Source organism: Emydura macquarii, unplaced genomic scaffold (assembly GCF_026122565.2).
Source record: "Emydura macquarii macquarii isolate MOO-44397 ecotype Brisbane River unplaced genomic scaffold, CSIRO-AGI_Emac_v2 contig_3451, whole genome shotgun sequence".
NCBI classification, from domain to species: Eukaryota; Metazoa; Chordata; order Testudines; family Chelidae; genus Emydura; species Emydura macquarii.
Window position 1 is genome coordinate 6,259,303 of NW_027133588.1, and position 26,994 is coordinate 6,286,296.

The following is a 26,994-nucleotide window of genomic DNA, read 5'->3' on the forward strand; positions in this document are numbered from 1 at the left end:
TAATAGAGTGGAAGGGCAAAACTGCCTGACCTCGGTATCCTGGGTCGATTTAAATGTTTGATGTCTCATTGAATTAGTATCACAGTGTGAAAGACAAAGCTCAAACTAATGGAAATGAGCCTGGACATGCAATACTGCTGATTGGGCTGACATAATTAGAATAATATTCTTCACAGAGCTAATAACAAGCAGAAGAAATAAATAACCAGAGTCTCCGAGATAACTTAATGGCTGCATGCTAAAATGCTCCTTTGAATATGCTAAGGTTAGCATTTTCTATTTACTTATGGAGCACTGGTGTTTCTTTTTCTTTCTTTTTTTTTCTCTCCCCGCCTCCCTCCCCCCACGATTATTAATTGAGCTGAAGAACTATATACTAATTGCTAAGGCCATATGAAAAGCATGTGAAGTGTTTACAAAGATATCTAACTTTTCTTCCTCAACATCATTGTTTAACCCTTCGTCTGTCATTCTGTATTAAATCTGGCTCTATGGAAAACTCCCCTGGTCTTCTACAAAGAGAGGGAAATGCTGACACGTGACTTTACATCTTTTTTTGTGACCTCCGGTACTCATGGCTCTACAATTTAAGCATACAGGGCATGTAGTAAATGTTTATTTCCTTTGGTGTAAGTCATATTTTGGTAGCTATTCCATGGCATTTTTAGGCCAATTTTCACAGTAGCTCACCATTGAAACTAGTGTTTGGCAATCTCTTGTCAATGTCACAATAGATAGATGACATTAACATGGACTTAGGGAAGGAGAGAGAGAGGAGAGGTAGCTATGCAGATGTACAGATGGATATTATTCTTTGGTGCTACCTGGAGCTCTTCACCCTCCAAGATCCACATGTATGACACCAATTACGGGGTGTACAAGCAAGGGCCCCACTCCAACAAAACATTTAAGCATGTGGTTAACTTTAAGCATGAAATTAGTCCCTTTGAAGTCAATGGGACTAGTCACTTGCTTAAAGTTAAGCACATACTTTAATGGCTTGCAATATTGGGGTCTAAGGAGCCGCTCCAAAGCCCATGGAAGTCGATGGAAGGATGACTTCAATGGCTTTGGATCAGACCCCAGTGAAGAAATAGACAAAACTCCCCACGCAAATCAAGTTTCCTTTCTATGTATAAATCCTTTTCATGACCTCATTTTGAAGATGTTTCATTTTTTTCCATTAATATTTTTTGGGAATAAATAGTGAGCTAACACCAGATTAGTGTGAGTTTAGAGATAAGATTGAGTCTAGAAGGAGTGATCTAACTCTCTGAGATACAGTGATTGAGCTGTGGTGTGCTTTTCCTCCAAGAGAGAAAGGTACTGTTGGACATGCCACTCTAATATAAGTTTAAAGCTCAGTGTGATAATTCGGTGACTTTTTACATTTGCATTGGAATGTCTTTTTGACAGTGGGGAAGAATCAGTTCTGCTGTTTCATGCATCATCTGTGGCCTTATTGTCAAGAACACTCCTAAATTCCCCTGAAGGTTAGCAGGAAGTGCAGCACCTTGGAAAATTAGGTTAGTAATGTTCATAGTGGACTCCTGGCTGGACTTGGCAGTGACTTGCATTGTATTCTGGCAGCCATGGCCTTTTCAAGAGTTGGTGTCACTGCTGCAAGAAATCCCCAGGAAGAACTGGTGGATTAAACTTCTCTTTAAACGTCTCTTAGTGATAAATAAAAGATTTCCTTTCTCAAACCTTTACATGAATTAAAACTGCCTAGGAGCTTTTCATGCTTTGGAGGCCCACCAATTTAAACAATTACATAACGTATGCTGGTAACGTTCCGTTTACGTGAACGGGAATGAGCATTCTAAATAAATAGGTACTACGGCAGGTAAGCCATTTTTTATAGCTTTCCAGGACAGTGTGTTTGCTTTGACCAAAGCGCTGCCGAGAAATGTCTTTTATGTGCACAATCTACCTTCCATCTGTTACTTACTTTCAAATAATAATAAAAAGGGCCGAGTATTTTCAGTAAATTACATTATTTCACTTCATTAAGGGTTAAGGGTTTTATTTCAGTTTATTACCGGTTTATACTGAGTTAGCGCTGCTGAGCCAGCAGATGCCACTAGATCAATGGCTGCAACAGTGGGAGATCTTTCCTCTGCTCTCCTTATGCAAGCCGTTTATGCTGTGGGGCCGGTACAAAGGAGGGGAGGCCGAGGGAAATGGACTTTGGAGTATTACAGAATAACGCAAAATGAGCAATTTAAAATGGGTAATAAGGTGGAAGTACTGGTACAAAGTAGACCACTGAAAACAAAAGATGAGGAGGGTAATCTAGGCAGCAAAACAAAACAAGGTCTTGATCCTGCGGTGAGCTCTCTGTAGGAAAATCTCTGGGCTCTTTCCAGAGCCCTGCTAATGTCAATGTGTACAGAACTCATTATTAGGTTGGATCTAAGGACCTGATCCTGTGGGACTTCTCCCAGTATTAAAGTTAAGCATATGCTTAATTTGAGCTTATTCGTGGAGCAGAGCTGTGTAGGTATTCCTACGCTGTCATCCTGTTGGAGGGATGTGGCCAGGACTGGGAGGGGACAGAGTGGGAGTAACTGGAGCATTTTTTTGCACTCTAAATCTTCTGGGCTTCAAAGCAGGCTCGGGATCTAAGAAAGCAGGGGGGAAAAGTGAAGTATTGAAACTCATAAGTACAAGTAACTGAAATGGTCTTTTCATGTAAGAGAATGGGGGAAAAATCTGACTTTGCCAATCATGAATGATATGTATTTGCCATTTTGATTGTATTATAGAACCTTTTAGAAAGACTGTAACCTTTTTCCATCTAGGGTTAGGATTTTTTGGTGGTTCTTTATTAATAAAAGCAAATGGTTGCAAGGAATGTTGTCCCTTAAACTTCATTTTTATTTCCATTTTTTTCCAATTACTAATCTGTGAAAGTTCCAGATCAATGTAACTTGCACATCATTGGGTTAGTTAATAATAATTGGAGCAGACTGAATTTCTGAAATTTGATTTTGTTTTAATGGAGGAGAAAAAGCATAACATTTTAAAATAATGTTGTTTCCCTTCTGGTCTTTTGACCAGCTGTTGAGCGAGTTAACAATGAATTTCAATGAATTTTGAAAAGTTCCGATTTGTGAAAAACTTAACAAAAATGGAAATCTATTGAAAAGCTTCATATTTTCCCCTGCCTTTTAAAAACCAGCCCTAATACCAGTTCAGTCACTGTACAACCTCTGTGCTGCTATTATAAACAAGAACCGTGAGTTCAACTGCAATTCCAGCAATCCCAATCTGAGCAATGGGGAAGAAGGAACCCTGAAGCCACGTCAGGAAAAGACAGCCAGTCCTCCATTTCCTCCTGTCCTTTCATGACTTTTATTAGGTCATGTTGCAGATTGTCTGTTTATATTTCAGTTCCCACATTGTGCTTGCAGACAGGTGGATACCCACCTAGTGATCCTGAAGACTGCCTGTTCATATTTTCTTCCTCCTGTGACTTTTTTCCTCTGATTGCAAAGAAGAAGACCCACTATTTTACTTGCATTTAAATCATACAGCCATTTCAACGAAGAGGGGAAGAATTAAAATCCAACTGTTTTAGGATGACATAACTCTATAACACAATTATATTGCAAATACAATAACTGTAGCCATGCTAAAAGGTTGCATTTAATTCATTCAAAGTAAAACTGCTTTCCAGCGTTCTCTAGTGCTTAATTCTTCAGAGCCTCGTATGGTCAAAGGCAAAGTGGGTGGAGAATACTCCCATTTTGATTGGTATTTGTTAGGCTACCACTACACAGAGGTGCAAATGATGAACCAAAGTAGAAGGCAATGGAGAATGACTTTTTTCAAAAGCACTTAAGTGACTTAGGAGCCTCAGATGTATGGAAAGCTAATAGAATTGAGGTCTCTAAGGCCCAGATCCTCAAAGCTATTGAGGTGCCTGACTTCTGATTTCAATGGGATGTAGGGAGCTGTGAGGATCTGGGACTAAGTTATTTTAGAAAATGAGGCTTAAATGCCTAAGAATCTTAGGCACTTCTGAAAATCTTATCCTCAGAGCCACTGGCACAGGTACATTAGAACCAGTGACTCTGTTACTCATGTACCTTAGGCTCCGCAGGGCCCTAAATGTGAAAGACAGATGTACACGCCAGCAGTGACCAAGTTGTTAAACAGATTATAAGTAACCAAACTGCAATTGAATTTCATGGAGGCAGTTTTTGCCCTCTCGTTTGAAATCAATCAAAAGATTCCTGTTGACTTCTATGAGCTTTAGATCAGGCCCAGAATGTTCAGAAACTGAAAGTGCTTTTTATCTATTGCATCATGGGAAAAAAATGAAACTACCTTTCACTGGGTGGATTTATGAGAATAAAACATTAAATGCTTAATTTAGTACCAGAGGAGAGACTGTGGATCCTGCAGTAGCAGGTATGAAATGACCTGCATTCAGTGGAGTTTCTCCCTAACTACCATTAGTCAGAGGTTGGTTCATGCCTTGAACTCTTGCTTTTTTTAACCCTATAACTGGATATTCTTATGTCTAGTCCTGGTTAAAAGCTTTTTATGGTCTTGGCCTCTGTGATGTCTTGTGGCAATGAGTTCCATAGGATAATAGTGCATGCTATATTTCTTTGCTGAAAGCCATCACTAACTGCTAAAATGCAGCCTTTTTGAATGGCCTCATGAAACGTTGTTCAGGAAGGCTAAGTAACGCTTGTTAAACTACTGGGGGAATGTTAGGTAGAGCAGTGTCGTGGAAAAGAATCACACTGCTACATTTTAGAGTTGGAACAGGTGCAGCTTTAATTGTGACACACACAATCACATAACCATAGCTATGGGGAATACTATAGCCATAGGGAAAACCCAGGTGGCTATAGGGAAGTCAAGCAGCATGTCTGGATGCTGGGCAAATGTACTTCACCTGGCTACCAGATACAAAAGACTTATATAGGAGTTGCTTAGGTTCATTTACACATTGATCGTATAGTGGAATTGGATTAACAGTTTATACTTAACAGGAAAGACAATCACAATGCACAGTGGGGCACACCAGACACCCTCACAGGAACGCCCAGTGAGTCACTTGATTATACAATCAGGTTTTCAAGGAACCCTGGCTAACACCTGAAGATGGGTGGTGACACAATACCTGTTCAAATGCTAATTTGTATGGAGTAAGTGTCTATGGGGCCAGTAAGACAAAAGGGGGCAGGTACTGGTACTTATGGAAACAGGTGAAGTCTGTTCAGACTTCAATAAGGCTTAAGGCTCATAACAGAGACTTGCCTCTGGGGTGTGGTTCAGAGAGCTCTTGTGGGGTTTTAACATCTTTATCCTAATTTCAGTTGAGGCATTCTGTTAATGGCTTAGCCTGGGCCTTCTATTTCAGTTTCAGGCTACAACTTCAGGCCAGGCCTTCTATGAGCAGTTTCAGAGCAGTTAATTTTATGATTAATTCTTTGATTCCACAGCAGGATGTACCCATTTCACGCATTCTGGCATTTGACTAGGGCAGTTCAGTTAAAACCCCAACTCTTACCCAAAACACTATGGGATTTTTGTTGATCACAAAAAGTTAGAGCCTCTGCTTTGTGTCTAATTCAAAAGACAGAAATGTGATGGGTAAATTTAAATGAATCCCATCATGATGTGAATTCTATTCTCCTATCATAATGTCCATTGCCGGCAAGAGATGCAGTGGAAGTGCTACTATTCCAATGCTATTTAAATGAAACAGTCTAAGATAATGTGGGTCCCTCATAGCCTAATAGGAGTGAATAATAGCTACAGCGAAAGAGAATAAAGTGAGACAAATTTTTGTGTTTGCAAATGTGGATATATCATGAACGGCTATGGACCTGATTTGCTTTGCTGCCAGTTGACAATCTGATAATTTTTGTTAATATATACTTAAAATGCCATTTCATGCAAAGTTCACAATTTTCCCCCTTGTTTAAAATACACACTACATCTTTAATTTTCAGGGCTGCATGTTAATTTTGCTGAGAGCACCATTTATTTCCCTTTCCTTCCACTTTGTTTAAAGTCAGTTGTTGACAACTCTCAAGCGTGTCAAACTCTCATCGCTAATAATTGCTTAAGGACCCCTAACTTCTACAAACGTTGGTTCCAGCTCAAAAACCAATGCTTCAGCCCTGTTTGGGGGGGGGGGGGAAGAGGGGGTGGGAAGGAGAGAGAGAGGAAGAAGAAACCCGAGAACTTCTTCTGATGAATTTTTGATTTTCCTTCTTAACAAAGAAATGTCTGTGATTCAAAGCAATAGCTTAAAGTGATATTATAAAATAGAATATGGAGCGCACTGTTCGGAATGACTCTTTGCTTTTAATGTGAGGCTGAAAAATTGTCAGTGCCTTTTTTGATTAGATGAGGGGTTTTTTTTGTTCTTGATCTAAGAATTGAGGAGAAAAACATGCTACTTGCATTTGAATATGGTATAAGCTAGCTGTAATGGGTTGGAGATAAAGCAATACCAGTACTGCCTCAAGGCGGCACCTGTATCTGTGGGTCAATGCCATTTCTCTTTAGATCGCCGCTGTGCCACTCTCTTGGCGGCTGCTTTATTAGGCCTAATTAGGCAGCCTGTCACTTTTATTGGTGATGGAAAAGGAAGATAAGTGGATTACTTGTGTCATCCATCTCTATCCGGACGTGTCTAAAAAGTCTAAAGTGATTGCTATGGGCCACAAATATATTCCACAAGAGGGAGAAAAAAGAAAAACAAAGCAAAACCAAACCCAAGAAATGTATAAACGTCTAGAAATAACTTACCTTTGGCACTACTGTGTGTAATTTCAAACCCACAGGGAAAAGAGTTACAGTACATACATAAAGTCCTTTTGTTTCGAGGGAGAAGGTTGTCTATAATGGTTTTTGTGATATCCAAATGAAAAAACTGTTTTCTACTGAAAATCCTAGCAGCAGTTTTTGGTTTTTTTTTTTAGAGTTAGTCCAATTTACTGAAAGAATGCAGCACGTGTAGCTGGTGAAGAATAGCAGCCTGTTTTAATGAAAGGCCTGTTGACATGTTTTTCTGATGGGTTTCTATTTAGACTAACATTCAGAACATCTTTGGGTTGTTTAGAGCAGTGGATCAGACTAATATGCCTCTTTCAGGAGTCTGATTTGGCTTGTGGACCCCCAAGTTTCACTGCACTTAAACTACTTGCTTACAAAATCAGATATAAAGGTGTCCCAGCATGCTGTCACTGAAAAATTGCTTACATGCTCATTTTTACCATATCATTACAAAATTAATCAATTGGAATATAAATATTGTACATACATTTCAGCGTATAGGATACAAACCAAGTCATCATCTATATGCCATTTTAGTTGGTACCTACTTCCTTAGTGCTTTTTATGTAGCCTCTTGTAAAACTAGACTAATATCTAGATGAGTTGATGTACCCGATGGAAGAATTCTGTGTGCCCCTAGAGGTATGTGTACCTCTGGTTGAGAACCACTGATTTAGAGCATGTGTGTATGAGGTTTTTTTGTGATTATATATAGGGGCAATGGATAGAAATCTCAAGTTAACCAAACAAATCCTATTAGGTAGCTTTATCAGAACAAAGTGTTACGTGCTTCGTTCAGGGTTGGACGCCGATGCGCACTATGCTTAAAGATTAAAAAAAATACCTGTTAAATTCTTTAAAACTTCTTAAGCTATTGAATCCTGAGCAGAATAGCAGATATGAAATACTTTAAGTTTAAAGGGCCTGAATTTGTAACACAGACTAGTTTTCAGCTACAGAAACCTGAATGAAGAGATCAGTATGTCCTGTATTTATGATTTTTCTGATTTGTATTACAATAGCATAGATAGGCCCCTGCTGAAATCTGAGCTCTGTGGCACAAAGCATCATCCCCAGCCATGGAAATAAAGCTGCTGAAATTCTGTTGACTCATTGTGGCAGACATGGCTCATTCTCTCCACCCAAAGTACAAAAAGAGTTGGGTGTGGCTCTCTAGGAAGGGGAGGTCAATTCTAGAGAAAGCCAGGCTCAGGGAATGTTTTTCACCACTTCACTTCCCTACATCGTGTGGACATGGATAATAGGTACTACGTATCCAAGTTGAACTATCCTATTGTAATCCCTATCAAATCCTGTATGCTGCAGGGGAAGTGTTACACTATGCAGAAGAGGTATCAAAGTGTAATCCCTGAGTCTGACACAGATTCTGTTTACTCTAGCGTAAATTTTACAATAACCATTTTAACAACAATGTAAATGGGAGTAGAATCTGGCCCTTCTGAATCCAGGCTCAGGCTAGCCTAGAGAGCTCCAGGCAAATTTCTGGGGTGGTTTCCAGAACTTGGAGGTCCCTAAGACTCTTGTAGCAGTGGCTGACAAGGCACAGATCTATGGGCCGAGGGCCCAAGAGCGTTTAGATTACAAATCAATCATGTGGGGAGGTCCCATGATGGGCAGCCCTGGCTACCTTTGATTGTCTCTTGAGCTTGAATTTAGCAAGCTACCAGGCCATGCATTAGGGCATACAATCTGAGAAAAACTCAGGCAGCAAAAACCAGGAAGGGCCACATGTCAGAGACGTCTGGATACGCCAGAGAACCACACAGTCGGATGGTGATGCTTCCAACAGCTTTATGTGAGGGGACGTGACGGTGGGTCACAACTACAACTATGTGTGAATCATGGATTTTTCATTTCCCCGGCAATTCAAAAACACTGTAAAAAAATTGATTTAGGGTCAAACCAAATATGTGATTTTAAAAATATTTTAGTGAATTGAAAATGTTGAAGAAAAAATAAATTGTGGGTAAAACAAAATATTTTGTTTTGGTTAGATTGAGTGTTTTTAACATTTTTAAATTATTTATAAAATTGAAAGCAATTTTTAAGCAAAAAGTCATTTGAATCAAAAAAATCATTTAAAAATGTTGAAACAAATTGTTTCAACTTTTCAGACTTTTTTTTTTAAATTTTGACACCAATTCAGCTAAAGCACCAGGACTTCACATGATGTTTCAATGTCACTGAATCTGATTTTTCACTGAAAAGTCTTTCAGCTGAAAAATCTCACCCAGTTGAAATCACAGCTACCCAGACCACATTGAGTGGCCTGTCTCCTTTCCCTGGCAGCCTTTACCCACCATGTCCAACACTGTCTGTATTTACCTGTATTTTGGGGACCTGTCTCCTCTCTTCTGTACCTAGAAGGATATCAGTCTTTTTTCCTGGGCTGCCTTAAAAAAGACATGAAAATTCCTTTTGATCTGTCACAAGCACCCTGAAGTTGCATGCTGTGGATACTGCAAATATTGACAAAACCCTCTCTAGAGCAGACTGCCAGAAGCAAGCCAAACTTTGCTAACACCCAGTGCATGTAACTTCTAGAAATAGTTTCCATTATTCTCCTTTAATTTTAATCTAAGAGGCTAATCCCTGAATTGCAATGGAAAGTGTTCCTTTTGTCAGTAGATAAAGCAGTCTCTCTTCCTTCCTCTCTTGCCTCATCTTAAATCTCTCCCTCAAGCAAAGCACATGATATTTTTCTCCTTCCCAATTTCAGCTCTTTCACATCTACTTTCCTGAACTACTTGTGGCTTTTCCTTGATGGCTGTTTTATTTGGACCAGTGAAACCAAAGCAACTTGCTTGATAACCTCATCTCTCACTCCCCACAAGCTGCTGGCTGTAGTACACAGCATTTTCATCTCTTTGCGACATGCCACTGATCCTTCCTAATAATAACTCTCTGCCTCATTAGGACCCTAGTCAGCGCTCCTTACTCAGGAAAACTCCCATTGACTTAAGCAACATGACTTCAATAGGAGTTTTCCTGCGTAATGAGTGCTGTGTAGGGTCTTTAAATGATAGATCCTGACTGCCGCACCAGTGGCATCTTTATTCAAGATGCTGCTTTGCATAGACAGTCAGCCAGTCTGTTTGCATGGAAGCTTCAAACTTTTCATGCATTATTCAATTCTGGGTGTTTAGGGTTTATTTTCTTTGCCTTCTTCTTAGATGTTGCCTAATTGTATCCATACATATTACGATAGCTAGAGGTCTAAGTACAGTGTCACAGCACTCCACCATTATGATAGACAATTGCAAACCCAACTGGACCAGGTTTTTTGTGTGTGAAAGATGTTTTTTGACTACACTATACTAGAACAAAAATTAACCATCAAACAATTAAGTAACTAGTGCCAGGAATTTACACATGAATATTCCTTGGAAAAACGTGCAGATCACTATGAAACCAAGCAATTATTCCAAAAGTCGGTGTGGGTACAGTATCCAATCTTTTAAAATTAGTCATAATCATGTTTGTCTGCTCACAACTACAATCCTTTAAATTTCATTACACACGCAGTCTTTGTTTTAATTACAGTATCTGCTCACACTGGAAGTCTTTTAACTCAAGGTTCGAGGTGCCAAGGTCTCTGATTTACAAAGAAAATATTTAGGTGTATGTTCAGTGTTTGTTTTCCAGTGTTGAAAGGTGTCATCTATTCTCTTCCATAACATGCCACTACCAGCCTTACTATATCAGAAAAAGGTATATAGGTCTTTACAAAAGGGACAAGGGATGGCCTCTGGAGAGAGTCAGAGCTGCTCTATTAGCCAGATGGGCTACTCTTGCACAATGGAAGATGATCTCTTTTCACTCACGGATTGCGTGTGAATGCTGAAGAGCCTGGTACCCCTGGGAATGATAGACTGTGAAACAAACCTGTGTTTACTGTGTAACAACGCAGTACATTACTCCCAAGCCACCAAGTCAGTTATTCTTTTCTATTGCTGTGTGGCCTAATACATAAGGGCCGGATTCTGATACATATACTCACACTGAGTGATACGTGACTCCACAAACAGTTTTTCTAACTCCCCGAAGCAATCTGAGCAGGTACGTTACTCCAGAGACTGTGCAAAAATTAGTCTGCTCATAGTGTGTGCTTGGCTGGAAAAAAAGCTTCTCTACAGCATGTCTAGTTGAAAATAATGCTAGAAAAGACATGCTAGAAAAGTCTTTCTATGTGACTTTTGTTATTGGGAAGTTTCATTTCGTAGGCAGGCAAATTTGCAGCACAAAAGGAGAGGAAGATACCTCTCAGAAAGACAGAAGGTCTCTATAAACGTGCTTTATTTAAAAATGATTAAAGCAAGCTAGTTAGCAAAATGCAAAGATAACCAACTGCAACACAATTGAATGCTTTTACTACCAACTTCACTGCACATGACTCCGTGCTCCTTCCAGCAATGTCTAAAGACTCATCCAGCTCAAAATATTTTATAAAATGAGATTGTCATTCATACCACCTCCTTTAAAAGAATGAATAGTGCCTCTTCACTTACCAAAAGCAAACAAACAACTCCTTACCCAACATTTACTCCTCAGCCCCATTTACGTTTAAAAAAAAATTCTTAAATGCACATTCTTTAATTTAACCAATTAGAAACACACAGACTAGGAACAAAATGGCCACTTATGTGCTAAACTACATTTCCCAGAAGACCACAGGGCTAAAACCAGCTGTGTCACACCCCTTCCTAGGTATAAAAGCTTGACCCTCTGGGTGGATCTCCATTATAGGAGTAGTTGCTGCTACAAGGGGCCTTATAGAACAGACAGCACTGTTCAGCCTTTCAATGGCTTTTCAGTAACTCAATCAAGCATGTAAAATCCTCACCAACAGCACAATAAGGTATCTCTTTGATGACAAATATTGCACCTAGTTTCAGTCGCTCTATATAATGGGCCTTCTTAAAAGGTATTTTCCCTCTGATGTTTTCCTTGATTCTCAAATGCTTACAGAAGAACAGGGCCCTTTCAAAACACTTCTCTGTTTTCTGGAGTTCCAGGCTGACCACAGCAAAGAAAGGGAAAAATGTATTGTTAACCTGAAGAAATATCTGAATAAAACCATATGCAGCCATTACACACCCCCATTGCATCACTTGCATTCCAGCAATGCTAAGTTTTGTTTTTGACCCTGTAACTTTTAAATCGTTAACTATCTCCCAGTAAATTGTTTGGAGGCTCCCAGGCCTCATAAACAACAAACCAAAGTTTTCGGATCCATTTTGTTTTTAAGATTCCAAGAGGATCCTGATTTTAAAAAACTATTCACTCATCTCTAATCGCGATTGTTCCCTTTCTTCAGGCATGAAACCTATTAGACATCAAGAAGTGTAGCTTAAAAAGCCACATTCCAACCCATAAAGTTCTTATAAAGAGCTACTTAAGACTAGTTTTAAAGACTAGTGCACGATTTCCAATTAAAAACACATTGTCTATTGTGTTCATATCTATGCATTTCCAGTAAGCACTGGGCCACATGCTTCTGCCAGCTTCCTTGGAAGTCAACTGAACTAATTTGACCTGCCATATTAATTTCTAGTGCACCAATTTTTTTTATCCATAGAAATTAAACATAAAGTTTGTGAACGTTAATGCTTCCATGTTGCACCATTTCTCTTATTTCAGTGGTAAATTTGTGCCAGCCAAGGTGAGATCGATGCAAATGACCAGCGTAGAAGAGGGACCTGCACATTCCTACAGTTCTGCTCAGGTCAAATCATAACCGTTATGGAGAGCCGCAGGCCCCGGATTGCGAGATATTAGAGGAAGTAAGTGCATTTTAAAGATGCTTGTGTGTCACGATGGTCAGCAATGTCAAGCAAAGCTGCCTTTTGCTGTATAGTCAATGATGCTGTGGATAATAGACACACGGATCAGCTGGGCATGACTCCTAGCTGACAGACCAATACTTTTTATTTTTGAATGGCTGACAGGCTGGATCATTTGATGTTTATCTGTTCTATTCATTCCCTTTGAAGCACCTGGCATTGGCCTCTGTTGGAAGACCAGGATACTGGGCTAGATGGACCATTGATCTGACCCAGTATGGCTGTTCTTATGTACTTCTTGGTCGTGAAAGTGTATAGGCAGGTGTGATTGCCAGTCACCCTTCCCAGAATTCTTCCGAACAATAGTTAGATGTGGTCTGTAGCTAGTAGGGCCACCATCACAGCCCAGCCTGGCATCTAATCCACCCTTCTGTAGGAAATTGAGGATAGCGATTCTGCTCTCCGGCATGCATGGGGGAGGGAGGCTTCCTGTGCCCTCTCAGACCCCTAGTGCACCAGCACAGGAAAGGGCAATCTCTAGCCCTAATTACATTAAAGATTTTCCTATTTCCATCTGATCACATTAGCATTCATTTTTGCTTTTATGAGATAAAAGTCCAGTACTAAAGTGCACAAATATTATTGTTCTGTATTAATGGCTTCTAAATCCAATTAGTGAACATCATTATTGCAATATATTAGGACTTTCATTGTACACAAGAGACGACATACAAGGTTCCCATGAAGTCGCATTATAAACGACTTCTCTATAGCCTCCTTTGACTACAGCGAGTCCTGTGGGCTGCTATCCCATTACCACACAACAGTACTAGGGGAAAGCATCTGTCACAGGGTAGATGTTTTATTTTAGCCTTTGGGTTGAGTGTTGGACATGCTAACTTCCCTTGCTGTGTATCCAGCTTTTCTTAGGGAGGGCAGTATTCTACTTTTGCCACTGACATAACTCACATTCCACAGTAGGTGATATAACCTGTTTGTTAAACACATTTTAAGAGACATTCTGTATTTTAATAGCCATTTAGTAAGCTGGCTATCAACAGTCTTTGCTCCCTGCCTGGGGACAGCGTACAAGGTTTATTAAATATTAAGAAGCTGTTCATTACTTTGTGGAACTATGACAACAGAACGTCTGCATATTTAGAAAGCGGCAAGTTAGCATTCTTTAAAATAACTGCTTCAGTTAGGGGGAAGGACTAATGTTTGTCTGGCTAAAGATGCATAAAAATGTGGCTGTTTCTTTGAAGTCTGCTCTTTTGCTCCTGGTACATGAAAATGTTGAAATGTACCTAAGATGCTTATTTAGAACAAGAACTAAATCTGTCTCCTCCCTGAATGCAGAAATTCACGCAGGTCCTGTTTTGCAGTGCCATTTAAATTACCAAACAGAGTAACAGTCTGTAAGAGACAATTTCTTAAGAGGAATTGTCTGTTTTCTCCCTTTCTGATCCCGTAATTTCTTTGGGTGAAATTCACACCCCCGCCCCCCTCCTCTCCCATGCAGAGAATTGGAGGATGTCGCTCAAATTCCACTCAAAGTCTGAAAGTCGAAATCTGCTCCTTGTATCTATCCTGCCACTGATGGTTATGCAGAACCACAGAGAGCAACACCTCTTGGAAGATGGCTGCTTGCAGGGAGGATGCTAAATTGTGTGGAATAGTACAAGTCATCTTTGAGAAGTTCAGATCTCTCTGTCCCATGGTAATTATTGGTAGTGGCTTTCAGAGAAAGGAGCATAGAGGAAAACAAACAAGCAAAAGGTCCTGATCTTGCAAGTGGCTCTGAGTGGGTGGGTAATCACTGTGGGGCACAAGATATATTTGAGTGGATCCCTTGTGAAGAATAAGGGACAGGAAGCAGAATAATTTCACGTAAGGAATAACTGTATCAGGGAATCCCACATGCTTTACCAACCTGTGAAAGATTCCCCGCCTTAATCTGTGCTAAACCCCAGTGTGTCATACTGCAGGAATGTGTGCTCACAGACAGAAGGGTAAGGAACTTGGAAAGCTGTTCATTTGTTTCCCCAATTTAACTCTAAAAAGACCCAAGGTAAAAGGCAGCATCTCCTGGCAAATGAACATATAATAATTGCATTTGCTGGAGATGATTATACTTTGTCCCGAAAAAAAGTACAAGGCCAGATTCTCTGTTCCTCCCAAGCTCTGGTCAGTGCAGTAATGGGGTGTGGGAATCGGGGGAAACTAAGGTGGCTTTAAGTCATCTTTTTATCTCCCTATATTCTCAGATCATCCTGGGACCATATGACTCCTTTGTGCTACTGGACCAGTGGAAAGAGGTTTGAGTGGAAGACAGAATCTGGTTGAGGGAGTATATTGGTACAAAAGACCTGTGTCTGGCTCGTGTAACTTGAAGTTTGCATGTGCAGATCAGAGGGGTGAAGGGCCTTGGAGGGTTTTATAGAAATAGGAAAATGTTAACTAGGCAGTATTGTGTTTCTTGCAACAGGTTGCTAACCTGGTTAGCATGGGGAGATGTAAGCCATGTAATAAATCAGGATATTGGAGAAATTGGGGGTAGCGAGAAGGAGCTTCTTGTTACCTGTCCCTATTTTTGCTTCCCCATATATCCTTCTGAATATAGGCGTTGTAAGTAGAGCTGTGTAAAGAATGGATTTTCCAGTTTGCTGGCAATTCTGAAAAATTGGGGGAAAAATTGTTCTTGGTCAACTCAAAAACAAATTCTTTAGAAATTTTTGGCAAATCAAAAAGTTGAAACAAATTGTTTTGGGTTTCATGAAATGTTTTGTTGACCTGAAACAAAACATTTCATTTTGATTTGAGATTTTTTTTCCTTTCAAAAATGTTTTTTAAAGAGATTAAAATGTAATTTTAAAACAAAAAATAATTTCTCATTGAAAAGTCCAAAACATTTTATTTAAAAATATTGAAATATCTGGACTTTGGGAATTCCTTTAGTTTTTTCCACCAAAACAATTTGTCAAAATTGACACAAATTTGTGAAATATTTTGATCAAGATGAATCTGTATTTTTGCTGGAAAAAAGCTTTGCCCTGCTTTAATTGTGAGTTAACAGATATCTCTTACAACACATGTGCATCTCAAGTTTGGAGGGAAGGTTGAAATCCATACTTCATGTCGATTCAGAATATTGATTTTTAAGTCCTGTTGAGCATTTGAAACTGAAGATCAGTCTGGTTTACTGATGGGTGAACTGGCATAGAAGAAGTAGGACAATCCACCAAACGTTATGGTTTATTAAAGTGTTTAGGTATTTTGCTCATTAATTTCCATTTTGGTGGCTCACCGTGATTGGAAGTGCAGTGCAAAAATGCTGTGAAAAAGCCTATTCTTGAATTATGGTGAAATCTTCACAAGAGACTTAAACCTTCTTTATTAATGGCCTCCAATTGTTTCCCTAAACCCATTATGATTAATATTTATATCAACTGGATTGGAACCCCATGCTGCTGGGCACCATACAAATGTAGTGAGAAAGCCCCAACTTGAAAAGATCACAATTTCAATAGACAAGATAGCCAAAGGGTATGAGGCAGGGGCATGTTATCATCCTCACTTTATGGATGGGGAATTGAGGAACAGAGAGATTAAGAGACTTGTTCTGTCATGGAGCCAGAAACTGAACTTGAATCTCCTGAGTCCCAGTCCAATCCCATAAGACAGTTCTTTTTCTCAGTACTGCTTTACTGGGTATTATTCTGCTCCACCTTTATTAATCTTCCTCCATTAAGAATTCTGTCATTTCTTTTTCAGCTCACTGGATAGCCTATATTCATATTTCCTGCTCCACTTTGCACCCACAAGAGTGCTGAATGGTTCAGAGAAATATCCAAACTCTTAGGTGCCCATCAGAATCAAACCCTACCAGCACAGAGTAAGACAGACATGGCAATTTCTTGTAATCATAGAATCATAGAATATTAGAGTTGGAAGGGACCTCAGGAGGTCATCTAGTCCAACCCCCTGCTCCAAGCAGGACTAACCTCAGCTATATCAGCCCAGCCAGGGCTTTGTCAAGCCTCAGCTTAAAAACCTCTAAAGATGGAGATTCCACCACCTCCCTAGGTAACCCATTCCAGTGCTTCACCACCCTCCTAGTGAAAAACTTTTTCCTAATATTCAACCTAGACCTCCCCAACTGCAACTTGAGACTGTTGCTCCTTGTTCTGTCATCTGCCACCACCGAGAACAGCCTAGCCCCATCCTCCCTGGAACCCCCTTTCAGGTAGTTAAAGGCTGCTATCAAATCCCCCCTCATTCTTCTCTTCTGCAGACTAAACAAGCCCAGTTTCCTCAGCCTCTCCTCATAAGTCCTGTGCTCCAGCCCCCTAATCATTTTTGTTGCCCTCCGCTGGACTCTCTCCAACTTGTCCACATCTTTTTTGTAGTGGGGGGCCCAAAACTGGACACAATACTCCAAATGCGGCCTCACCAATGCTGAATAGAGGGGAATAATCACTTCCCGCGTCCTGCTGGCAATGCTTCTACTAATGCAGCCCAATATGCTATTAGCCTTCTTGACAACCAGGGCACACTGCTGACTCATATCCAGCTTTTTATCCACTGCTACCCCCAGGTCCTTTTCTGCAGAACTGCTGCCTGGCTCATCGGTCCCCAGTCTATAGCTGTGCATGGGATTCTTCCGTCCTAAGTGGAGGACTCTGCACTTTTCTTTGTTGAACCTCATTAGATTTCTTTTGGCCCAATCCTCCAGTTTGTTTAGGTCCTTCTGTATCCTATCCCTACCTTCCAGGGTATCTACCACTCCCCCCAGCTTAGTGTCATCCAAATACTTGCTGAGGGTGCAATCTACCCCATCTTCCAGATCATTAATGAATATCTTGGGAGAACTCACTGTATTAAGGTTAGGTATTGTTGTGAGCTGGGAACTGTATGTAATTCCACGGAGGAACGGGACCACAGCCTTCCAGGAACTAAGAACAGTGGGGGTGATCAGGCAAATTAACTCATGTTGTAAGATCCCCACCTGGAGAGGCTCACCTATGCCAACTGAATTCTGCAGAGACCAACAGACAGAGAAATGCCTTTTGGATAAATAGCCTGAGTTTAAAGTCAGGGCCTTCTTTCGGATCCAGCAAACAGACAGGACCTGCTGTCCAAGGGGGAGCCTGATCCTTCCTGGGAAGGCTTGGAAGGGCTTTGGCCCACCGTGGCTCCACAAGACTGATGGGTGACCTCTGGTAAGATTTCAGTGTGCGTGTCGGAACTTTTATCGTTTTTCTATGTTTTCTCGGCAAGGCTGGTCCTGGTTTATACAGAGCGATGTGGTAACTAACTTGTGCCTGGGGACAATTACAGCTGTGGGTAGCTTTAGAAGAGAAAGCAAAGTGCAGATGCCGGCCTGTTTAGGCAGTCTGGCTTGCTGGGGATATCACTGTGTAGCCAGGCAGTCTGGCAAAGTCCAGTCAGGAGGGAGAGAGATACTGGTCTCTGTCCAAGAGAGATAGCTGAGGAACTGGGACCCTAGAGTGGATGCCCTTGAGGGACCACAGAGGGGGAATACAGGTACGGTTGCCCTGAGCTTTGATCCTGAATTGTCACTATCCTTAATAATAACTTCTTTTGGTCTCACCAGCTTGTGTCTTTGAACTTCTTTGACTGAGCAGCTCAGCTTCCACTATGGAGTTCTCTCAGCTCCCCTAGCCCTGTCTCTCTGAACATAACTAACTATTTCCCTGCTTTGAGCTTCTGCTGACAGCCTCATCTGTATCTCTTAGCTCCTCCACAAGTCCCCCAGCTCTCCTAGCATGTGCGTGTCTGCTTCCATCAGATTTGCACTGTCTTTTCTCTGCTGCATGTTTCTTTTCCTCAGCTCTGTCTCCCAGACCTTCTGTTTGTTCCCTTCGCCTCCAGACACTTCTCTCAGCTCCCTCTGCCAGTGTTTTCCATTTCCCTTGGCCGATGCATTTTCCTAAGAGCTCCTTACAGCCACTTGGTTTCCCCTGTCCCAGGTCTTTCAGCTCCTTCATCTGACTTTCAAATCCCTCAGTCTGTCTCTCTGAGCTCCCTTGCTATTTATGTCTGTTTCTTCTGGCCATATATCTCTGCTTCCCCAGCTCTCGGGAGGTTTAGAGCATTCAGTACCTTCTCTTGAACCAGATGAGTGTGAAGAAGGTGCCGAAAGCATTGATTGAGTCCAGGGCAATGAACACAGAGAATCAGAGGAGCCAGAAAAAAGCACACTCGTCTCTTACAAACTTGCCTTTCCATGACCAATGCGTGAGTCCTGTTAATTTGAATGAGTACAGTGTGCTAACAGATGTCCATGGTTTGTTAATGGGCAATTTTCATAATAGTTGCTCCAGTGGGATTTCTGGCAAGTCTAGGTCCTTTTAATTTTGACATTTCAGCCATCATATTGTACGCTGTATTCGCTTAAGGAAGGGATGGAAAAAAAGCCTCCCCAGTCAGCCAAAAAACAAGGGACAAGCTATTTCCTTCCTCTGTTGCGCTTGGTAATGAAACTGGTGGGAGAAAAATGCAGAAAAGGGAAAATCCTCTCTAGGGAGCTCGATTTCTCATGAATTGCTTGAAGATTAACTAAAAAAAAACAGAGCAACTTTTCAAAAAGAAAGACCCATGTTGATGCAAAGTGAAGAAAATCTCAGCTTTTTCAAGTCTCCTTGCACTCCGAGTTTTCTCATCTGTATGTGAACTAAAGTTTAGAGGGCTTCTTTTTTCTTCCTGAGCCTGCTTTCTACTAAGTTTGCAAGTCTCCAACATCTCTCTGAGCCTTTTCAGTGTTTTTCTCTAGTGGGAGCCATCCCTTGAGTTCTTCTACCCCAAACAGCTCTTTGATAAAGGAAGCATTTTTATTTTGTTTTTGTTGCTGCTGTCCAAGACTGACAAACGGATTTAGTCCCAGGTTCTCCTTTCAATTATTAATAAAAAATATTGTATTACCTGAGGCTAACCCAACCCTGCATTCCTTTTACAAGCCTTTGTCTGAAGAGCGGAGATGAAAATCTTTTCCCTGCTTTTCTCCCCTCCAGCCCCCCTTTCCCTCCTCTAGAAACACCTTAACATGTGGATTGCAGGATGGCTCCAAATTTTGTTGCTAATAAAGCACTGTGATAAATAAAAGTGACTGTACCATGCAGTCAGATTGCCCCTTGTTTAGGGATTAAAGTATTGATTCCTGAATATTGCAGAGATTTAGACATGGGTTAATTAAACATTTACATATATGTGTAGAACAATATATCGTATGGTACAATAATATGCACTTTAATCAGAATCTGTGGGTGTTGTGTGTTTGCTTCTTCCATGTTAATTGGCATCATGCTGACTCCTAGCTTAGGTATTTGGCTAGATGGAACAGAATAGACATGGTGTTTTAAATATTTTAATTAGGACCAGCAGTTCCCGGCTCGCTCATTTCTCATTGGATTGTTTTTCATGCATGAATAAATTAGCTAGCATGGAAGTACTTTGCAGAAAGTAGTTGCCCTCTAGCCATAAAATGAGTCCTGTTCATTAATACTTTAATGAAATTAGCTGTGAGCAAAATATTATTCCTTTTAACTATGTTCTAATTTCTTAATTTTAATTAGGCACATAATTGTAGTGTGCTGAAATTATCTTAATGTACAGCAAGAAAAGTTCTATCACTGTGGGCCTGTGGCTGAAACTTGAGCGCACTCCCAGCACATTTCAGTTTGCAATTTCTTCCCTTCAACTTTTTCTCGCTCTAATCAAAATCTTTTCCTTACTTTGCGTTACTACAGTGTGTCATTAGGAACTGGCTAATGCTTGTAAGTACTTTGAAGATTAAAAGCACTATAGCAATGCCAAGTGGTGTTGTTAGAAAGCATTCACTGGACGGCCTTGTTAACAATTTTAGGAGCAAACACTACAAAGCATTGAGTATATCTAGCAAGGGGCTTAATGTGAGTAGAGGACACTGAACACTTTTAAAGTGGGGCACCCTAAAATCGATCTAAGTTTTCACACCCGTTCCCCGCTTGACATTTGTTACATCTACTCTTTGCATTTCTTCCATCAGCCTTTAATATTAATCAGTGAAGTGTGTGAAAACGTGGATTTTGGCAACTCCAGGGTCAGTTTCCTACAGCATAAAGTTAATTCTTATTGATTAGCCTATGTTGCTTTATAACAGCAGCCTATTACTTCCTTGTCTGATTCAGCTCAGGGGTGGGGGCAACTGAACTATAGCGATCGCATGAACTACAGGACTTTGCACATTTTGTTTAAAGTGAGACTTCTCAGTGAATATTCTTCTCCCCCCTAGGGAAAGTAGTGCAGAGACACTAGGGGCCTGATTTTCAGACGTGTTGAGCGTCTTCATCTTCCATTAAAGTCAATGCTGAGGTGCTCAGTGCCTTTAAAAATCAATCACAGGTGTCGTGCTCAAGACCAAGCAGTGAGTCGTTAACAGAGCTGGAAATAGAAACCCAGCTGAAGTCAGCGGGGCCAGGATTCTACCCCAGAATTACTTGCCACCCACCCCCATGCTAAACCAGGCTGTCCATGCTACCATATCCTTCTGGAATATAAAGCTCAGCCAAATGGCGGTTGTTCACCAGATATGAATCAAAGCCCCTGACTTGAGTAGCTAAATGCTGGTGTTGTGAATGACTGAGCATGGAATGCAAGTCGGCATTGAATTTGGACCCAACAGCATTGCGCCAGTTTATGCCAGGCCTGAATTTGACTTGACAAATGTCATTAATGATATCTCTTTTATTTATTTATTTGCCATATACTGTGTTAACGGCTCTATTCATCAAAAGTCTGATTCTGGCTGCAATCATCCTCTCCCATGTCCCATATAATCCCTTTGAGATCAGTGGGGTTGCAGAATTTGGCCCAGGACCCGCAAAGGACATGTGCCCACCCTTTACCCATCATCATTTTACTAGAGTAACAGGGACCTTTGGCGTTGCTAAAATGGAATTTCTAATTGAAATGTATTTTTTGCAGCGTATTTTCATTGCCTGCTTTAATTGGCACCTGCTCTAAATAATATGGATATTTCTTATTTAAATAATATATTACGGCTAATTGTAATACTTCATTATGCCCACAATTAAGTGAACTGAGGTTGGTTTACAATTAATACTAATACTAGTTGATGTGTAATTTGAATGTAATTTGCTGCTGTTAGCAGATTGCCAGTGGAAAGAAGAAAGCTAAGGGATTTCTTGTTTCCAGTGGCAATCTTGTTTTTCTAGATAAACAATTTTAAATAAAATGTGTGTTATATTCAGAATAATTAGACTAAGCATTCTGCTTTCATTTTTGACCAATCATTGTCACTCTGCTGTTTACATACCCACACCCCTCTTTAGAGACTTAATTCAAATCATAATCTATTAAAAATTAGTAAAATTAATACAGTATAGCTTTAATTGTTCGAATGCTATGGGGTACACTGGATAAGTTCAAATAACTGTGATTTCACATAATCAAAGAAATGTTCAGTATAATCTATAGAAATCAGGGTACTGATCCTACATCTGATCACAGGTAACTCTAAATGTGAAGACAGAGACTCAAAAATAAGGAAGGTGATGGTGTGATTTGGAACCTCGGCTATTGACGTTGAATGGTCTGACCAGTGATTTATTTGGAGGAGAGAATTCAGAGAGATTTCCCTCCTAAAAAACCTCTTTTCTTTTGGTATTAGTATTCAGTAACTTCCAAGCCACCCTTAACTTGCTGTGTAAATTCCTTGCTATGGAGATATATGGCCTGCATCTCTTGTAACTCCTAGAACTAGTGGCATTTGGCTAATTGAGTGCTTACAATTGTAGTCATTTTGGCAGTGCAATAAAGTGTTCTGTGTTTCAGGCCATGAATAGGAGAGGTCTAATGACCATGCACAAAAATGCTGATTTTAAATAGCCCTCATGTAAAAATGACTTAGATGAAATTTTCATACACGTATATCCAATCAGATCTACAGAAAAGCTAAATCTGAAATGGCTTCTGCCATTTTTTTTTGGTAAGTACAAAATTGCTAATGTCAACATGGAAAATACCATTTTTTCACCTTAATTAATCAAAAATAAATGAATTAATAAAATAAATAAAAACCCCTCTGTGTTGAGGCAAAACATGGAATGTGTGAGCCCCTAAGGACTATCCCTAATGAACAACTCGAAAGGAAGGCTAGACTGAACATTGTAACTTGACTACGCAGGTAGCTGTAACTAGTATCACTTTCCCTTGCCCATCTCAAAGCAGTCACCTCTAGCTGGGATGTGGCAATCATCATCCTAGCACCAATAACACTTTCAGCATTTTAGGGATAGGCAGTGGACAGGAACATTGTCTCCAATTAAATCTACATGAGAATGTAGCTTGCTGGAATGTATTTACTCATATTGCACACTGCCTGAGTACAAACGTAGGGGTTGGTGGAAGGGAGTGAAATGGTCCGTGTAACCTGGAACCAAGACATGGCACAGTTGTTTTTTTACTGGTTCTACTTACTATTCATGGACATTTCTTTGAGTGCTATATATTTCCTGGCTCAATTTTAAAAATTCTGAGCTCATACCTATGTTTTGAAAACACCTGTTTTGTTGAGCAGATTAATCTTTTGCTTTTGGAGATTAAATTCGATCTCAAAGTAATTTTTAAGGAAAAGGTTTGTCGATGAAATAAGTGTTGCTAGGACGTAGGCCCAGGTGGAGTGGTTTCAGGGGCCCTGTAGGCACCCAGCCTACTTGAGACAGGCTCTGCTAAGGAGAATTAGCCACCTGTCGATAGTTAATTGCTTACGAAGCTGGGTGGCAATTAATTAGGTAAGGGCCTAACGAAACCTTTTGAAGGCTCAGATAGAAGCCAGATTGGAGGAAGATTCTGAGGGTACCTGACTCTGCAGGGGAGCTGGATAGGAAGCTACTCCGGAGCCTCAAGGAGAAAGGAACAGGTCCCAGGGTGAAAGTGCTTCCAGGGTGGGGACCAGAGCAGCTCAGGGCAACAAACAGGCTGTGGGACCTCCTGGGAAGCTGCTATGGGCTTGCTCAGCAGAGAGATACGTGCTTCAGGGGAAGAGTGGTGTCTGGCCAAATGCATCAGAGGCTCAAGCTCCAGGTAGGGAATTCAGCCTCTGTGTGCTCCATGGTTGGAGGGGCTGAATGTAAGAGTGATTACCCAGAGTTTCAGTTACAGTGGCAGACAGAAGCTTTTGTTTGTGTTTCCATGTTGTCCGTTTCTGTTAAATAAGTCAGACTCTCTGGAGAGGGGGCTCTTTAATACTAGAAAGGCCTGCTTGGACTTGTTTATGCCAGAGGTGAGGGGAAACCAAGGCAGGGGCTCACCTGTGATTTTAAAATGCAAGCCCCCGAACATACATTCCTCTTTGAAAATTGATGTTTGAAAAGTGCTGCCAACTCTTACGATTTTATTCGGTGATATTTAGTGTGATGTTTGTTAAAGCCCAGCTCCTCGATTCATGTGCCGAAGTGCAAATCTCAACTTTCATTTTAAAAAGATAGGGTACATTTCTAATCCTTATGACTGGAGGAGAAGAGCTTAGAAACATGAATCCTACTGCCTCAAAAATCAGCTGGCAATTCTCCATCCCTCCCTATCCCCCCACCTTATTTCTTTTAAATCCTGTTATTTTAAAGCCAATCTTCTGATTTTTTTTTTTTTGGGGGGGGGGGGGGATGAGGGGAGAGGCTGTCTCATGATTTTTGAATGGTTGTGTTTAGCAAAACTGCATTATAAGAAAACCAATTTCCTTTACCGGGGCAGGAAAAAACCCAGCAATATCAGGAGATGGTGAAAGAGCCACATTGTTTGTTTGAGCTATGAAAAGTGAACTAAAGAAAACACTTAAATATAGTGAAAAATCCTGCACTGAACTGATTTTCCCTCATCCCGGAGACTGTGCTAAAAGAAAGACTAATAGGATCACTTGTCCAAAATAATCTTCTTTCTTATGAATTTTTCTAAAGAGGTTAGGGTTCATATTTATATAGTAAACCCAGTTTTAATATTAACACTGAGAATACTTTCCAGCTTCTCATTATAAATGCAAGAGCAACATCCTTTAAAAAGTCTATCATGTTCTTCAGATTGTGCCTGTATTCAATCAGCAGTGCATCTGATTTCATTATCATTACGTTATCATTTAGATTAATCAGCATTTCACAATCGCAGTAGATTAGAAAATTGCTAATTAAATACAATATTCACTTTAAAAATCCAAACTAGGCAACATCCAATACAGAAGACGTTGGGCAAAGACAGCTGTTTAGCTGTGTGTCTCTAATCCTTCAAAATTGCTGCTTACACATGATACCATTTGGAAAGATCCAAACAGGAGTATTGGCAATAATGCAAATATCAGACGCCTGAAGCTAATGCCCTGTGTGGTTGAATAATATTGCCTTTTTGAAGCAGTGGTGTGTGCTCTGCAGTTATGGCTGAAGGTGGCTTCTCATTGTAAACCTAATTTTCAGTACACACACATCCTAGCTTCGCTTCCAATCCCCCTGAAGTTCCATGCATCACCTCTCTTCTCATGATAGTGTTTTTCTTGAAAGTTTGGAAAAAAAATCAGGGAAGGAATTTTAAAGTTATGGGCCAATATTTTCATAAGTTACTTATGATTTTTGGTTGGTGCAGTTTAACAAACCCAACTTGGACAACTTAGAGGCCTGATTTTTGGAAGTGCTGAGTGCTTGCTCTGTGAAAATCAAGTCCTGTTAGGCTGTCTCAAGTAGGGCCCCCGATGCCACTCCTCAGTTTTGAAAATCTTGACCATGATGTTTTAAAAATGTCCTGGTTGTTGACTCTTAAATGTTTCCTAACTTTGTGTCCTCATACCTCTATAATGGCTTGGCCCACTCATTCCAGAATTTTTTGTTGATTTTAGTAAGGAGAAATTATGAGTGAGGAGGTAGAGATGGCAGATGACATGGAAGTGGGGAAGGAGATTTAACTTAAACCATTTACTTCGATACTCTCTAACGCTTAGGTTTTCTGAAAGGTGCAGACCTGTACTTTGTTTTTGTAAAGGAAAGGTAATATTGTTTTTAAGTGTTAGCTGACCTCTGTCGAAATGCATTTTCAGCCTTTAACTCTTTTTAAACAAAGTGTTCTTTGGGCAGTATTACAGTCTGGGATGTCTAAAAAACAGTGTATGAGAGAGGTGTATTTAGTTGAACATAATCTTTGTAATTCTAAGATTAAAAAATTGGATTCCATACAGCAAACATGTAAATGTATTTCCTGATGAGTCTGCTCCATTCTGCATCTCCATCAACTGTGGACAACATGGTCATTTTTGTTTCCAATACAACCATACATTTGTGTCTCCTACTCATGCTTCTGATTTCTAAATGCTTTCTGCAAGAGTAGTAGCACCCGAGAGATCCTCCTAAAGTGCCTGGTTCTCCATAACCTAATTTATTTCCTTCCTGGCCCATGAATAATTTATCCTTCATTGAATATACTGTCCGTTGCCAAAAATCAGACAAGCTCTGACAGTTTGCATCAGATAACTCAAGTTCCCCAGATAACTTCTCAATAACTTAACAGAATGTAAGTGAACAATATTACAAGGATCCGGTGCTGATCAACTTTTAAAAAGGCTAAATACAAAAGATGTCAAAACACTTCATGATAAGATATTTGACCATTTGCATTTTGGAATCTGTGACAGCTTTATTTTCAGCTATGTTGAATTCCAGGGTGAGCAGTTTATGTTCGGGGAAAAATAATGATTGAATCAATGGCTTCTCCCACTGGTAGATGAGGTTAGGAATGGCAAAATATGAACAAAATCAAAGTATCTGTGGGTAATACCAATATGCACTTTACTTGGTCTCGGATGGTCAGTGTTTCTGAAGCGTAAAAGAGTAGATATTCATGCAACCTCATTTGTGAAGATCAGATTAATTTCTCGTACAGTCCTAATCACATTAATTCATGTAGTAGAGCCTGCAAAAATGTTAAATCTGCACTTCCACCAGCGATTCTTCTACCAAGTTTTCTCAGGTTTAAAAGAGAGAATGTCTTGCACTTGGAGGTGTTGGGAAGGTGGTAGGGTATCCCATTTGGTTCGGGCGCAGAATACAGCTGACTTATCAATAAGGGGCTTTCTACTTGTTAAATTTTATGCAGATAGTAGTTTTTCTTGATGTAGATATTGATGATTACCATTATGAATATGAAATTGTTAATTGTGGCTTTTGAGACTTCACAGGCCATTTTGAACACGCAATTTATCATATGGCAAAATATATCCTAACAGAGTCGGTATCTGAGCTAGCGGTTGTAGGAATGACAAAAACAGCAGGACAGTCAGGCGCAGTGTCCATGGGCGAAAGAGAGCTGCTCTGACCTCATTTGATAT

General features: G+C 40.3%; 1 long non-coding RNA gene across 1 annotated transcript in view; it reads left to right on the forward strand.

Moving 5' to 3' along the window:
• The first annotated feature begins 11,636 nt into the window (after positions 1–11,636).
• The window catches only part of LOC137144433 (uncharacterized), a 243,897-nt gene continuing 228,539 nt past the window's right edge, over positions 11,637–26,994 (forward strand). The window contains exons 1-2 of the long non-coding RNA XR_010917400.1: positions 11,637–11,689; positions 12,472–12,614. This is a non-coding gene — a long non-coding RNA (uncharacterized lncRNA). The remainder of the gene's footprint in view (positions 11,690–12,471; positions 12,615–26,994) is intronic.